The sequence below is a fragment of the Callorhinus ursinus genome, unplaced genomic scaffold (genome assembly GCF_003265705.2).
Source record: "Callorhinus ursinus isolate GAN/ISIS: 27379988/994484 unplaced genomic scaffold, GSC_fseal_2.0 scaffold2476, whole genome shotgun sequence".
NCBI lineage: Eukaryota > Metazoa > Chordata > Mammalia > Carnivora > Otariidae > Callorhinus > Callorhinus ursinus.
The window spans coordinates 1-6,351 of record NW_027399530.1 but is presented as its reverse complement, the minus strand read 5'-3'; the positions used below and the strand labels follow the sequence as shown (position 1 = coordinate 6,351).

Below are 6,351 nucleotides of genomic sequence, written 5' to 3'. Positions count from 1 at the left end.
CAACTTGCATGTTTTTAATTAGCACGAAAATGGACAATAAAACCACATAGGCATACCATTTATGTGGTAACACTAAATAAGAGCAGGTACAAATTTTAAAACCACATTTCTCATAATTAATTGTCTTTAATACTGTTTAGTCATATAATGTATAGTGGCATAGCTTTATAAAAATTTTTATAAAGACTGGTTGGTAGCCTTAGTCTTAACTTAGATTTCCTTTTAAAATGGAGAATAAGGGAGCTAGTTATGAGTTAAACAGTATTTCAGGATGGCATGTTGACTATAAACTCAAAAGGTACATTAATATCAATTCTACAAACAGTAAATATGAATATAACTTATTTAAGCTTACTGGTTCACATTTTTTAAAGCATCCTCATTTGTTTAAAGTTAAGTACTATAAATGGTTCTTGAAAATCTATTGTGGACATATTAGTCCAACTAGTTGGGGGCTGCAGGGGTGAATTATGTGACCATCCAAATTAGAGCCTGATTTAGAGTTAAAAAATCAAACTACATTACAAAAAAGTTACAGCCATGGGTAACATAATAAGTCACTCAGATAATACAGCTTCCAAAGCTCACAAATCCCGGTGACCCTCCTTTTCTGTTTTGACTTACACATACCTTTCTTTTAAATAAGCAAAGAATATAAATGTTCATCAAAATTCTGGAAGTCACTGAATTCAATTCTGAATGATATCATTCTGAATGATAGTTTTGGCATTTGATATTACAGTCACTTTCATTATAAATATTTCCTTCATTCTAGGTCAAGGTGAAGTAAAATAGGAAGAATATGATTCCCAAGTGCAGAGTCTTGAGTTATGAAGCGGCCAGATGAATGTGCACATGCATGCTGCAAAGCTACCTTTTGTTGGGCTGTAATATTCTGCTGCTCAGCATGACCTGGAAGTCCTTTTTTTTCAGAGAGAGAGGGCATGTGAGCATGTGCATGCATGAGCATGGGTGGGAGGACAGAGGGAGAGAGGGAATCTTAAGCAGGCTCCACACGGGCTCCATCTCATGACCCTGAGATCATGACGTCAGCTGAAATGAAGAGTCAGACACTTAACTGACTGAGCCACCCAGGTGCCTCTGAAAGTCCTTCTTAAGAAAGAGTCTCCAGAGTGCATCACTAGCTCCAGGATGATTTGGTTGAAGATTGGTTACACTAGTAATTTTCTTTCCTCATTGCCCAGTTCTGCCAAGATTGCAATTCTGTTTTTGTTTTGAAAACCCAGTCCTGAAGGGTTTGCTGTCATGTTCCAATTTTCTGTTCCAACTATGTTCAGTGGCAGTGAGTTGGCACTAATCACCAAGGCCACAAGTGCACTTGGAACTTCCTTGCTTTGGGATGGCATTCTGAAAGGGAGCACCACTTAGAGGCCACCAAACAGAGCCCAACATGAGGCTCCACAACCTTCTGGCCTTCCACTGTGCTTCTGCCTCCTGACTCTGCCTAAATGAGTTTTAAATATTGCTGCTATCCTGGATTATTTCAATAGATTCTTATTGTGTTATCTTGCCCCAACCCCATTTATCCTTCACTAAATCCTGACAGTCATCTTCCTGAAACACACCTTTTATTCCTGTTGTTTCACACTTTTAGTTTTCAGATGACTTTAGAGGTGAGTCAAAATTTCTTAGTCAAGTACTCTAACTTATCCAAGAGCTTTTTCTCATATTACTTTTCCTGTCTTATCTCATACTCTTTCTTGTAAGAACCATATGTTTTGACCAAAGCAGACTATTCTGTGTCCAGCCACATTGGGATTTTCTGTGTACTCATTTACATAAGTTAATCTGTTCCCAGGAATGCCCATCATGTTCAGTATTCTCTAAGAGAAAACTTCTCCATCTTAAAAAAAAGATTTGTTTGTTTGTTTATTTATTTATTTATTTATTCAGGGAGAAAGAGAATCTCAAGCAAACTCCACACTGAGCATGGAGCCTGATGTGGGGCTTGACGTTCTCTAGAATAGATCACAAACTGGGTCACAAATCAGTCCTCAAAAAATACAAGAAGACTGAAATCATACCATGCACCTTTTCTAACCACAATGCTATTAAACTACAAGTCAACCATAAGAAAACATTTGGAAAGACCACAGATACATGGAGGTCATACAATATGACTAAACAATGAATGGGTCAACCAGGAAATCAAAGAAGAGATTTAAAAAAGTACATGGAAACAAGTGAAAATTAAAACACGATGGTCCAAAACATTTGGGATGCAGCCAAAGCAGTCTTAAGAAGGAAGTATATAGGGCGCCTGGGTGGCTCAGTTGGTTAAGCGACTGCCTTCGGCTCAGGTCATGATCCTGGAGTCCTGGGATCGAGCCCCACATCGGGCTCTCTGCTCAGCAGGGAGTCTGCTTCTCCCTCTGGCCCTCTTCCCTCTTGTGCTTTCTATCTCTCATTCTCTCTCTCTCTGAAATAAATAAAATCTTAAAAAAAAAAGAAGGAAGTATATAGTAATACAGGCCACCTCAAGAGCAAGAAAAATCTCAAGTAAATAGCCTAACCTTACACCTTAAAAGAGCTAGAAAAGAACAACAAGTGAATTCCAAAGCCAGCAGAAACAGGGAAATAACAAACATTAGAGCAGAAATAAATGGATAGAGAAACTAAAAATGCAATAGGACAGATCAATGAAACCAGAAGTTGGTTCTTCGAAAAAATTAATAAAATTGATAAACTTCTAGCCAGACTTAGCAAAAAGAAGAGAGAAAAGACCCAAATGAAAAAAATCACAGATGAGAGAGGAGAAATAACCAACACCACAGAAGTACAAACAATTATAAGAGAATATTATAAAAAAACTATATGCCAACAAATTGGACAACCTGGAAGAGATGGATAAAGTCCTAGAAACATAAACTACCAAAACTGAAACAGGAAGAAATAGAAAACTTGAACAGACCAATAACCAGTAAAGAAATTGAATCAGTAATCAAAAAACTCCCAACAAACAAAAGTCCAGGGCCAGATAGCTTCAGGGCAAATTCTACCAAACATTTAAAGAAGAGTTAATACCTATTCTTCCCAAACTATTCCAAAAAATAGACTAGGAAGGAAAATTTCCAAACGCATTCTATGAGGCCAGCATTACCCTGATGCCTAAACCAGATAAAGACTCCTCTAAAGAAGAGAACGACAGGCCAATATTCTCAATGAATGTGGATGCAAAAATTCTCAATAAGATACTAGCAAACCAAATCCAACAATACATTAAAAAATCATTCACCATGATCAAGTAAGATTTTTTTCTGGGTTGAAAGAGTGGTTCAATTTTTACAAATCAACATGATACACTATTATAATAGAAATTATATTATAAATTAATTAATAAAAGAAAAAATAAGAACCATATGACCTTTCCAGTAGATGCAGAAAAAGCATCTGACAAAGTACAACATCTACTCATGATAAAGACCCTCAGCAAAGTAGGTTTAGAGGGGACATACCTCAACTGAAAAACCCACAGATAATATCATCCTCAATGAGGAAAAACTGAAAGCTTTTCCTCTATGGTCAAGAACAAGACAAGGATGTCCACTCTTACCACTGTTACTTAATATAGTACTGGAAGTCCCAACCACAGCAATCAGAAAACAAAAGGAAACAAAAGGCATCCAAATCAGCAAGGAAGAAATAAAATTTTCATTATTTGCAGATGACATGATACTCTATATAGAAAACCCAACAGACTCCACCAAAAAATTCCTAGAACTGATAAATGAATTCAATGAAGTTGCAGAATAGAAAATCTGTTGCATTTCTATATACCAACGTACAGAAATCTGTTGCATTTCTATATACCAATAATGAAGCAGCAGAAAGAAATTAAGTAATCAATCCCACTTACAACTTCACCAAAATCAATAAGATACCTAGGAATAAACCTAACCAAAGAGGAGAAAGACGTGTACTCTGAAATCTGTAAAACACTGATGAAAGAAATTGAAGATGACAAAAATGTGAAGATATCCCCTACTCATGGATTGCAAGAATAAATATTGTTAAAATGTCAATACTACCCAAAGCAATCTATACATTTAATGCAGTCCCTATCAAGATATCAGCAGCATTCTTCACACAGCTAGAAAAAACAATCCAATAATTTGTATGGAACCAAAAAATACCCCAAATAGCCAAAGCAAGCTTGAAAAACAAAGCTGGAGGCATCACAATTCCAGACTTTGAGTTATATTACAAAGCTGTAGTGATCAAGACAGTATGGTATCGGCACAAAAACAGACATGGAGACCAACAGAACACAACAGAAAACCCAGAAATGAACCCACAACTATATGATAAATTGATCTTCGACAAAGCAGGGAAGAATATTCAATGGAAAAAGACAGTCTCTTCAACAGAGGGTATTGGAAAAACCGGACAACAACCTGCAAAAGAATGAAACTGGACCATTTTCTTACACAAAATAATACACAAAAATAGATTCAAAGTGGATTACAGACCTAAATGTGAGACGACACCATAAAAATCCTAGAGAAATACAAGCGGTAACATCTTTGGCATGGGCATAGCAATTTCTTTCTAGATCTATCTCCTGAGGCAAGAGAAACAAAAGCAAAAACTATTGGGATTTCATCAAGATTAAAAGCTCTGACATAGTGAAGGATTCAATCAACAAAACTAAAAGGCAACCTACAGAATGGGAGAAGATATTTGCAAATGACACCAGATAAAGGGTTGGTATCCAAAATATATTAAGTATTATAGAACTCAACACCCCAAAAATGAAAAATCCACTTAAAAATTGGCAGATGACATGAATAGACATTTTTCAAAGACACACAGATGGCCAACAGACACATGACAAATACTCAACAGCATTCATCATCAAGGAAATACAAATCAAAACTACAATGAAATATCACCTCACACCCGTCAGAATGGCTAAAATCAGCAACACAAGAAACAACAGGTGTTGGCCAGGATGGGAAGAAAGAGGAACACTCTTTCAGTGTAGGAGGAAATGCAAACTGGTGGAGCCAACTCTGGAAAACAGCATGGAGGTTCCTTAAAAGGTTAAAAAACAGAACCACCCTACCATCCAGCAATTGCACTACTGGGTAATTACCCAAAGGATACAAAAATACTAATTCAAAGGGATACATGCACTCTGATGTTTATAACAGCATTATCCACAATAGCCAAAAATGGAAACAGCCCAGGTGCCTAGTGACTGATGAATGGATAAAGAAGATGTGATACACACACACACACACACACACGGAGGATATTACTCAGCATAAAAAGAATATCTTATTATTTTCAACAACGTTGATGGAGCTAGAGAGTATTATGCTAAGTGAAATAAGTCAGTCAGAGAAAAACAAATACCATATGATTTCACTCATATGTGTAATTTAAGAAACAAAACAAATGAGCAAAGGGGAAAAAATAGCAAAAGAGAAAGAGGTGAGAGAGGCAAACCAAGAAACAGACTCTAAACTATAGAGAACAAACATGGTTACCAGAGGGGACATGGGTGGGTGATGGGTTAAATAGAGGACCCCAATTAAGGAGTCCACTTGTGATGAACACTGGATGTTGCATGAAAGTGCTGAATCATTAAATTTTACACCTAAAACTAACATAACACTGTATGTTAATTAACTGGAATTTAAGTAAAAATTTGTTTTAATCTTTATTTTTGAGAGAGAAAGAGACAGCAAGCAAGCAGGAAGTCCTATGCAGACTCCATCCCAGGACCCTGGGATCGTGACCTGAGCCGAAGGCAGACACTTTAACCAACTGAGTCACCCAGGCACCCAAATACAAACTTTTTTAAAAAGAAGAAATATCTCCATGAAAAGCAACACACCAAATAAAATGCAAACATAAGAGATTTGCAGTGTCTGAGGAATACAGATTTTATATGAATTTACTTGATCAAAGTGCAAGTTCCCTTGAATTTCTGTTTAACCGCTATTTGGATCAAATGCAAAGAAGTGAAAATTCTACATAAATAATTAGAAAAAATACTACTACTTATGCATATTAAAAATGCACCACAAATAGGTATAATGTTTGATTCCAGTTTAATTTAAGACTAATAACAAACTACATAGATTACAATAGTTAAAAGAAAAAATGAACAGATTATAGTAATTTATTCAAATTTTTAAAAATTCTAAGGAAACAATTTATTATTTCATGTATGTATTAACTGTTAATTATGACAATTCAGACTTACCTTGGCACAATGCTCATCATTTAAATCCTGTTGCTCGCTCATATCACCCACTACCAGACAGGGTGGATGACTGGGGCTGAAGGCCATGAGGTCGGTCTTGGGCGGGCCCTCCCCGG

General features: G+C 36.3%; 1 pseudogene; it reads right to left on the bottom strand.

Moving 5' to 3' along the window:
* Window positions 1-766: 766 nt before the first annotated feature.
* Window positions 767-1,268, bottom strand: LOC112818920 (SOSS complex subunit C-like; annotated as a pseudogene).
* Between the last annotated feature and the right edge of the window lie 5,083 nt (window positions 1,269-6,351).